This window comes from Urocitellus parryii, chromosome 1 (assembly GCF_045843805.1).
Source record: "Urocitellus parryii isolate mUroPar1 chromosome 1, mUroPar1.hap1, whole genome shotgun sequence".
Taxonomy (NCBI): Eukaryota; Metazoa; Chordata; class Mammalia; order Rodentia; family Sciuridae; genus Urocitellus; species Urocitellus parryii.
The window spans coordinates 140009940-140021343 of record NC_135531.1 but is presented as its reverse complement, the minus strand read 5'-3'; the positions used below and the strand labels follow the sequence as shown (position 1 = coordinate 140021343).

The window sequence follows — 11404 nt, the reverse complement described above, 5'->3', positions numbered from 1 at the left end:
ATGATGATTCCAAGTGATGATGGTGCCCATTACACATCCTCACTGACCACTGATTAGCTGTATTCAAATTTCATTATCTCTCAATTTAAAATTCTGTTAAATTTCATTATGACTTCTTTGACTCCTGAGTTATTTATATGTTTACTATTTAAATTTCCATGAATATAGGCCTTGCATAGATAAATTACATTTATTTATTTATAATTTAATTCCACTGTGGTCAGGAAACATTTTCTAACAGAGCAATTCTTTGAAATTTCTGAGAATTTTTTTTTTTTAAATTTGTACAGTCCAGGATATGGTCTTTCTTTTTGAACATTTTCATTTGTATATGAAGAAAAATTTGTCTTCTGCAGTTGTTTGGTGTAGAGCACCTCAACTGTCTCTCAGTCAAGATGATTAATGTTCTTTTTTTATTTGTTCTTACTGATTTGTTTTGCTTTGTTTGCTCTGTAACAGAGAGGAGTACTAAAGTGGCTAATGAGTACCATGGATTTATCTATTTCTCCCTTAAGTCTTTTAATTTTGCTTCATGATTTTCAAAATTTTCTTTTTGAAAAACTAAAATTTTTGACATTACAAAATATTTCTCATTATCTATTATAATACTCCTTGCTTTAACTTCTACCTTGTGTGGTATTAATATACTAATTTTAAATTTATTATATTTAGTATTGGGTGGTAAGTTAAGGTTCTCAGCTTTTTTCCTACTATCTGTGTAGACAGCATATATTTTGTTCTTTATTGATTTATTGGTGCATTATAGTTGTACATACTAGTTGGGTTTATTTTGCCATAATCATTTTTAAAATGCTATCTCCAAGAGATAAATATCTCACCTCAAAGGCAAAGACATCCACAGACTGAAGGTAAAAAGGTGTGAAAAAAAACATAGCATTCACATGGATCTCATAAATAAGCAGTGGGTTCTATCCTCATAACAGGTAAAGTGGACTTCAAGCCAAGTTAACCAGAAGGCAGAGAAGGACATTTCCTACTGCTTAAGGGAATTATATATCAACAAGACATAACAATTTTAAATATACCCCAAATATTGGAGCTTCTGTGCAATCAAACAAACCCTTCTCGATTTCAAGAATCAAATAGACCACAACACAATAATACTGATTTTAACTTGCCTCTCTTATCACTGGATATATCCTTCAAACAAAAAATAATAAAGAAGCTATAGAACTAAAAAGTACAATTGATAATTTAGACTTAACAGACATATAAAATATTTCATCCATTGATGACTAAATATACTTTGTTCTCAGTAACACTTGATCCTTTTGTAAAATAGACCATATTTTAGCCCACAAGCAAGAGATATTTCCCTGCATTCTATCAGATCATAATGGAATGAAACTAGAAATTTTATCATTGATAAAATTAAAACTAAAAGTTATTTCAACACCTGGAGACTAAATAATATGCTATTGAATGACCAATGGTTAGCTGATGAAAATAAAATAAAAACACTTGAAGGTAAATTTAAAAAATGACACAACATATCAAAATCTCTGGGACATTATGAAGGTGATTCTAATAAGAAAATTCACTGCTTTGAGCTCATTCATTGAAAGAATAGAAAGTCACCAAATAAATAACCTAACATTATATCTCAAAGCCCTAGAAAAAGAACAAATCAACACCAAAAACCGTAGAAAACGGGAAATAATTAAAATTAGAATTGAAATCAATTAAATTGAAACAAATTTTTTTTAAAAATCAATGAAACAAAAATTTGGTTCCTTGAAAATATATATAAAATTGATAAATTCTTAGCCAAGCAAATAAAGAAAATGAGAGAAAAAAACTCAAATAACTAATATCTGTGATGAAAAAAGGTATTATGACAAGCAATACTGAAATATAGATGATAATAAGAAACTATTTTGAAAATTGTACGCCAATATATTACAAAATCTTGAAGACATTGGAAATTTTCTAGAGACACATGACCTACCTAAATTGATTCAGGAGGTCGTAGCCATTTTAAACAGATCAGTTTTAAGCAATGAAATTGACGACTCCATCAAAAGCCTACCAACTAAGAAAAGCCCAGTAACAGACATTCAAAAAGGAACTCACGCCAATCCTCCTCAAATTATTTCATGAAATAGAAAAGGAAGGAACCCTTCCAAACTCATTCAATGAAACTAATATCACCCTGAAACCAAAACCAAAGACACATTTAGGAAAGAAAATATCCCTGGAGAACATAGATGCAAAATTTCTTTTTTAAAATACTGGCAAATCACATACAAAAACATAAGTAAAAATATAGACCACCATGATCAAGTGGAGTTCATGATACAAGGTTGGTTCAACAAACGGAAATCAACAAATGTAATTCAGCACATCAATAGATTTAAAAATAAAAATCACATGGTTATCTCAGTAGATGCAGAAAAAGTATTTGATAAAGTACAGCACACTTTCATGCCCAAAAAACTAGAAAAACTAGAGAGAGTGGGAACATACCACAACAATGTAAAAGCTGTGTATGTTAAACCCAAGGCCAACATCATTTATTTATTTTTAATTGCCTTCATAGATGTACATAAAGGTGGAATTCACTCTCTCACATTTATGCATGCACATAGTATAATTGCATTTCCTCTACTTGACTGTCCCTCCTCCTTCCCCCTCAATCTTCTCCCCCTACATTACTTATCTTCCCTCTGTATGATGTCTGCCTCCACTTTCCACCTCCCTGTACTTTGCTGTAACCTCCATATATGACATACACACACACACACACACACACACACACATACATATGACATATATATATACAACTCCATTGTGTATGGGCATCTGGGCTGGTTCCATAACTTGGCTATTTGTGAGTAGTACTGCCATAAACATTAAAGTGTTAATATTGCTATTATATTCTGATTTTAGTTCTTTTGGATAGGTACCTTGCAGTAGAATAGCTAGGTCTTTTGGTGTTTCCATTCCTAGTTTTTTGAGGATACTCCATACTGCTTTCCATACTGTTTGTACTAATATGCAGTTCTACTAGCAATGTATGTGTGTACCCCCCTTTTCCCCAATCAATAAATGAACAAAGAAACTAAACAGACATTTCCCAAACACAAATGGGTAACAAATATATGAAAAAAATAAGTGATGGATATCCCTAGCAACTGGGAAATGCAAATTAAAGTGGTCCTGAGATTTGTTTTCACTTCAGTTAGAATGACAGTTATCAAGCCACTGCGACTCTCAGCCAGCAGTTCAGTGCCAACTTGGTGTCACGGTGGGAGGGAGCAAGGCAACTGACCTGAGTGGTTGCAGCATGGCTTGGAGTTGGCATCTCCATGGGGTCGACCAGGGGCGCTGGGTGCTGTGAGAGTATTTCCACTTCTAGTCCCAGGACAAAGGGTTTGGAATTCCTAGAGAATCACCTTTGTGAGAAGCTGGAAATAATTTCTTTAATTCCATCTTAGTTTTCCATCTTGTTGCATTTCTAAGGCACATCAAGAAGCCATGAACAACTTAAGTAATGAGTTCAACTGCCACTTCCTTGATGAAGGTTTTATTGCCAAGGACATTCTGAACCAAAAAAAATTATGAAGTGTCTTCTGATGATAAGAATGCCTTTTATGTTGCAAACCATGGAGACTTGCTAAAGAAACATCTAAGATGATTAAAAGCTCTTCCCCATGTCATCCCCTTTTATACAGTCAAATTCAATGCTAACAGAGCTATAGGGAGGACTTTAGATGCCATTGGGATAGGATGTGACTGTGCTAGCAAGACTGAAATATAGTGGTGCAGAGTGTCCAAATGCCTCCAGAAAGAATTATCTATGCAAATCCTGATAAACAAGTTGTCTCAAATTAAATGTGCTGCCAGTATTGGAATCAAATGATGACTTATGACATTGAAGTCAAGTTGATGAAAGTTTCCAGAGAGCATCCAAAGGCAAAGTTGGTTTTGCAGATTGCCACTGATAATTCCAAAGCCATCTGTTGCCTCAGTGTTAAATTTGGTGCCACACTTAAAACCAGCAGAATTTCTTTTGGAACAAGCTAAAGAATGAAATGTTGATGTCATTTTGTGTCAGCTTTCACGTGGGGAGTGGCTGCAGTGATCCTGAGACCTTCATGCAGACCATCTCTGATGCCCACTGTGTCTTTAACATAGGAGCTGATGTTGGTTTCAGCATGCATGTGCTTGATATTTGTGGTGGCTTTCCTGGATGTGAGGATGTGAGGTTTAAATATGAAGAGATCATCAGTGTGATCAACCCAGCACTAGGCAAATACTTTCCCTCAGACTCTGGAGTGAGGATCATAGTTGAGCTAAGTAGATAATATGTTGTTTCAGCTTTCACGTTTGCAGTTAGTATTGCCAAATAAATAAATAAATAGATAGATAAATAATTGTATTAAAGAAGCAGATAAGCTCTGATGATGAAGATAAGGCAAGTGAACAGACCTTTATATATTATGTGAATAATGGAGTGTACATGTCATTTAATTGCATCCTTTATGATCATGCACATGTAAGGCCTCTGCTTCAGAAGAGACCTAAACCAGATAAGAAGTATTATTCATCCAGCATATGGGGACTGACATGTGATGGCCTTGAACAGATTGTCAAGTGTTGTGACCTGTTGAAATGCATGTGGGTGATTGGATGCTTTTTGAGAACATGGGCACATACACTGTTGCTGCTACTTCTACTTTCAATGGATTCCAGAGGCCAGCTCTCTATCATGTGATGTCAGGACCAACATGGCAATGCATGCAGCAAATCCAGAACCATGGCTTCCCGCCTGAAGTGGAGGAACAGGATGTGGGCACTCTATCTGTGCCTTGTGCTCAGAAAAGCAGCATGAAACGTCACTTAGCAGCATGCACCTCCACTAGTATCAGTGTATAGATGCCACTCTGTAGCTCTTCACTGCAAGTTTAGCTTAAGGGATCTGGGGAAGGAGGGGGTGAGACCATTGAAGTTAATATTGCTAGTTTTAAAATGTCTTTGTAAGAGTAGCGTTGGAAGAGATGCAGCAATATGGGAGACAAGAAAGTGGGGTCACACTTATGGAAACAATTTGCATGTTTGTTTTTTATGTATTTTGATTCACTTTTTAAACAAGCTATTAAAGAATGTCCCCTCAGCTGCCCAGCAAGCATTTGTACCTTGTACAATGGCAGAATGAGCCAAAAGCTTAATGTTGTGACTTGTTTTGAAAATAAAGTATCTTAGTAATTAAAAAAAAAAAAAAAGAAATAATAATAAATTCTGAAGCAGATTGTGGGGGAAAAACTGTCTCCAAAAATTTTCTACCATTCTCTTCATACTATTTTTTATTTCTTTTGCTATGAAGAAGCTTTTTAATTTGATGTCATCCCACTTGTTAATTCTTGGTTTTATTTGGGGGGTTTTAGAGGTATTTTTCAAGGAAACCTGTGCCTGTGTCAGTATGTTGTGGCCTTGGCCCTATCTTTTCTACTAGCAGATGCAACCTTTCTGCCCCTCTACCTAAGTGATCCACTTTGAGTTTAATTTTATGCATGGTGAGAAATAGGGATCTCATACCATTCTTCTACATATGAATATCCAGTTTTTTCCAGCAAAATTTGTTTAAAATGCTGTCTTTTCTCCAACATGTATTTTGGCACCTTCGTGAAATATTAGATGCTATAAGCTTATGGGTTTGTCTCTGTGTCTTCTATTCTGTTCCATTGGTCTGTATGTCTATTTTGATGCCAATACCATGCTATTTGCTACTGTAACTTCATAATATAATTGGAGATCAAGAGTGAAGTTTTCAGCATCACTCCTTGCTCAGGATTGCTTTGGCTCTTCTGTCTTTTGTGCATCAAAATGAATTTTAGGACTATATTTTCTGTGAAGAATGTCATTGATATTTGATAGCAGAATGCCAGCTTACTAATGGGAAGTGGTGTGGTCATCAGATGACTCTGGAGAGTAAAAAGCCCTGACTTAGGAATTTTGTTAATTCCTTTACTATAAATATTTCTACAGTGGCTGATTTCAACCTATCACTCATTTGATAACAGGCTTGACAAAGTCTTAAACATTTTCATAAGACTTGTTAGTCAGTTTGGGCCAGTCACCAGCACACCACTGAACAGCTACTACTTAAACATACTGGATTTGTATGTTGCAATAATGATGATAATTTTCCTGCAATGCCTTCATTCAATTAAAACTCGTCTATTAAGATATCATGTCTATGTAAAGACTTAAAAGGCAATAGTGGTTATAATTTTGAGTCATAATTTTGAAAAGCTCATCAAAGCTGTAAGCATTCTCCTATAGAAGGAAAAGTACACATTCAAATTCTTTAATACAATTTTGGAAGAACATTGGGCTTCCTGATATTTCTTCATGGGACTCCGATTTACAATTTCTTTTATTTTTTCAGGTTGGATAAAATAATATGGCAAGCATCTTTTTTCTTTTTTCTATCTGTAATTTTTATTAGTACCTTATAATTACATATGATAGCATTAATTATGATATATTCATACATGTACAATGCATTATTTGTTTTCTTTTATTTCCCCATAACCATATTTCCCTCCCTTCTTCCCCATCCTCTCATCTACTGGTCACTCTTGTATGTTCTTATACATACATGAAGTCCCTTTATTTTTTTCCCTTCTAGCCTCTAAATGAGAGAAAACATATGACCCTTGACTTTCTGAATCTGGCTAATCTCACTTAGCATAATGTTCTCAAATTCCATCCATTTTCCTGCAAATGACATAATTTTCTTATGACTACTGAAACTCTATTGTGTATACAAACCACATTTTCCGTATGCATTCATCTGTTGATGGGCATGCGGGCTGGTTCCAAAACGTGGTAATTGTGAATTGTGGTGTCATAGTCATAGCTGTGCATTTGTGATTATAGTTATGGTATCTTTAAATCTTTTGGATAAACACCTGGAGTGGTACAGCTGGGTCATATGGTGGTTCCATCTTAAGTCTTTTGAGGAACCTACATTTGGATGTTCACAGTGGTTGTGGTCATTTAAAATCAACATTGTGTTAGTGTTCCTTTAACCCCACATCCTTGCTAGCATTTTTTATTATTGTGTTATTGATGATTGTTATTCTGAGCAGAGAGAGAATCTCAATGTAGCTTTTTAAAATATTTTTATTAGAGCATCATAGTTATACATATAACATAGCAATATAGTTTTTGCATTTTCTGATGGCTAAAGATGGTGATTTTTTTTTCACATTTTTTTGTTGGGGTCATTTGTGTTTCTGCTTTTGAGAAAGGTCTGTTTAGTTCATTTCCCAATTTACTGAGTGGGCTATTTGTTAGTTTTTTTCTTAGATTGTCTGAATGTTTTCTATAGTCTGAATATTCATCCTCTGTTGGAAGAATACCTGGCAAACAACTTTTCCCATTCTGTAGGCTCTTTCTTTGTGAGCTTAATCATTTCCTTTGCAGAAGATTTAGTTTGAATGCTATTCAGTTTATTAATCCTTAGTTTTCCTTCCTGAGTTTTAGAGGTCTTATTGAGGAAGTTGGTGCCTGCTCCTGTATGATAGTGCAGACTTCTAGCTGCTATAAAATTTCTGCTCTAGTTCCTAGGTCTTTGATCCACTCTGACTTGTATGCAGGGTGGGAGATGAGAATGTAGTTTTATTCTTCTACATTGAGTTTCAGTTTTCCCAGGACCATTTGTTTAAAAGGCTGTCTTTTTTCTTTAACATGTGCTTTTGGTGCCTTTTTCAAGGATCTGGTAACTTAAACTATGTTGGTTTGCCTGCTTTCTAGTTAATTCCATTGCTCTACATGTCTATGCCAGTGGCATGCAACTTTTGTCCCTACAACCCTGTAGTATAATTTGAAGTTGGAAATTGTGATGTCTCCAGCATTTTTCTTATTGCTCAGCTTTGCTTTGACTATTTTGGATCTTTTATATTTCTAAATAAATTTTAGGACTTTTTGTTTTTTGCAGTTCTACCATTACCAGGAATGCCATTGATAACTTTATGGAAATTGCACTGAATGTATAAATCACTTTTATTAAGTTGGCCATTCTGCCAATATTAATTCTGCCTGCCCAGGAATATAGGAGATGTTCTTATTATTTAGTGTCTCCTTCAATTTCTTTCTTTTGTGTTCTATAATTTTCCCTGCAGCAGTCTTTCACCTCCTTGGCTAGATTTATTGGTATTTATTTTTTAAGGCTATTGTGAATGGAATTTTTTTATGCTTTCTTTATCAGCAGACACATTATTAGTGTGTATATAAAAGCTATTGAATTATGTATTGATTTTGTAAACTACTTTGCTTTAATTTTAATCAGCTCTAGAAATCCTCTGCTGAAGCCATTAGGATTATCTAAGTATAGGATCATATCATATACAAATAGCCATGTATTTGATTCTTTCTCAATAAGTCCATGCTATTTCTCTTGCCTAATTTCTCTGACTAAAGTCTCAAGTACTATATTGAAGACAAGTGGACCTCCTTTTCTGGTACCTAATTTTGAAGAAAATGCTTTTTTTTTTCTTTCCCGTATTCTATAATGTTGCCTTTGGGGTTATCCCTATATAGCTTTTGTGATGTTTATAGAAGTTCCTTCTAGCCCTAGTTTTTTAGTCTTTTTAATACAAATTAGTGCAAAATTTTGTCAAAGGTTTTTTTTTCTGTATATAATGCCATGGTCATATGATTTTTGTCCTTAATTATGCAGCTTTGAAATCCAGAGGATTATTGAGGACCTCTTCATAAACTTGTATGCCAGTAAATCCAAAAATCTAGAAGAAATTAATAGGTTTCTAGACATATGACCTTCCTAAATGTAACCAAGAAAATGGTAAGAAAAAAAAATCTAAAGAGACTGATATTAAGCAGTAAGACTGTAACAGTCATAAAAACCATCCACGAAAACCTGGCATCAGATGGATTCCCAGCTGAATTCTACAGGATCCTTAAGGAATTAATGCCAATGCTTCTCCAATTGTTTCAAGAAATAGGTGGGGTGGGGGTAACACTCCCATGTTTATTCTATATAACCCGATTCACTCTTATACTAAATTATTAGCTTCAGAATCAGTGGTTTCTTTTTCTGTTCATGCACTGACAGCAGCAGTATACTTTTAGTCCTGGTCATTAGAGGCTGATATTAAAGATATTGACCTTAGTAGATTCTCTTTCAGAATGGTTCTACTGTAAAAAGCCCAAGGAAAATTTACTTGTCCTCATGTCTTAGATTTGTTTTTGAGTGTTTTCAATTCTTGAGCATTATTATGTTCATCATGGTAAACCATCACTGGAGAATTCTGATTCATAAAGGTTGGGTTGTAATTGGCAAGGATGATTTTTTTAAAAAAATATTGAATCACTTTGAATATGATTATTATATTGTAAATGATATCAGATACAATACTCCCATTTATCAATGGGATTGTTCATGTAATTTACAGGACATTCAAAAACTAAATGTTAGAACTAGCATGATTCAGCATCAGTAAGTCCATTCGTATACCACAGACCAAATGACCAGTTGAAGGCCAAGTATCCCTAAGAGAAACACAACCTTAATCTTTTGGCTCTTAATTGGTTCCATCTGGAATGTTCCTATTGTTCAATACATTGAAATGTGAAACAAACTCACTTGATGACATATTTATTAAACACATACCATTGTGATACATTGCTAGGATTCCAGTAAGAGAAAATAATGAACACGAGATACTTCATGCCTTTTACAAACTAACATTTTTGCCAAGCAATACTATAGATCACTGAAATACAAAATCAAGTGGAGACAAAGCTTAACAAATGAAGTCAGATACATATTTACCTTAAAAAATCAAGCAAGGTCCATGGAAGAAGGTACCATATTAAAGTGAACACTGAGGGACAGCTAGGAGACAAACAGATGGAAATTGGAGATAAAGAAGGTATTCTAAGTGGAAGGTGTTTGTTTTAGTCAGCTTTCTCACTGCTGTGACTTAAAGATTCACCAGCACAATTGTAGAGGAGGAAAAGTTCATTTGAGAGCTCATAGTTTCAGAGGTCAACAGAGGGCTCCATTCTTCTGGGCTGGAGGTGAGACATCAGGAGAGTGTGTTGGAGGGAAGCAGCTAACATTACAGTGATCAGGAAGCAGAGAGACACCACTCACCAGATACAAATATATACCTGAGAGCCACGCCCCAATTCCCATCTCCTCTGGCCAGACATGCCCTACCACTTTGGTTAATCCCATCAGGGATTAATTCACCGGTTAGGCTAAAGGCTATGACCCAATCATTTCTCCTCCAAACTTTCTTGCATTGTCTCACACAGGAGCTTTCTGGGGATACTACATCTAAATCATAATAGTATTCTATGTGCAAAGATGAACAGGTTGGGAAATCTATAGGCCACATCCTCATAAGAGTAGAAAATAATCTACTTTGAATGGAATATACATTACTTGTGATAGTATAATGGAAGATGAGTCCAGGAAGCCAATTTTTGCCTCTATTATATGAGTGCAGAGCATTATTTAGGTGATAAAGGACTGAGTGTGTTAAAGTCATGAGTTTGGGACCAGTAGATGACTTTTAATTTGTCTGTGTCCCAAGATAATAGACCATACCTCTGTCTGTATATGAAACAAGATGTTAGAAATCCAAGTTTGGACCAAATTATAAACATGACTAAGATTTTCTTTGGTGGAGTTTAGATCATTTTCAACCTACCTCCACACCTTCTCTCTCTTCCTATCCCATTCTTTTCTAAATTGAACTTGTGTCTGATCCCATTGTCAGTGATGAGTAGACTCATAATGAGTTGGAGACTGGGGTCCAGGGCTAACTGCTCTAAGGGCATTCCCATGTCATCCAGGGAACTCTTAATCTGAAAGGTTTCAGGACTCTAAGGGGTCAAATTATTATAGCGGTATGTGAGTCAAATAGATCATGCATACGGTCTTCTCACCTCATGAAGAGTGGAACAATACTTATGTGTCTTCCTTCCAGGGCCCCTAGCAGCCATTGGCTATAAGCAGCATCCTGACTCAGTGTAGATGTCTTGGGACAAACCAGTCCTCACAGTGGAAATTGTTCACACTAAGGCCAGCCATGTTTTGCCAGTCATGTCATCATGAAACCAGAAGAGACATGAGGCACTTAAGATGATGCAAAGATGACTACATATCCGAAAGCTCTTCAGTTTAGACCCAGATCCAAGACTGAGTTTCATAAATGTTAACAAAGTACTAGGTACAGATGCATGAGTTCTCAGAACCATTTTATCTTCCTGTCATCCCATGAGGAGGCACAGATTATAGCCTGACCCTCCCTGCACTGCTGAGACATGGAGGAATGCACCTCAAAGATAAAAGGTACCTTGTAGAGATGGAATCTCTGAGAGTCCCTTTCATGGGGACGGTGGT

At 35.5% G+C, this 11404-nt stretch overlaps 1 pseudogene; it reads left to right on the top strand.

Moving 5' to 3' along the window:
• Positions 1–3498: 3498 nt before the first annotated feature.
• Positions 3499–4899, top strand: LOC113182434 (ornithine decarboxylase pseudogene; annotated as a pseudogene).
• The last annotated feature ends 6505 nt before the right edge of the window (positions 4900–11404 follow it).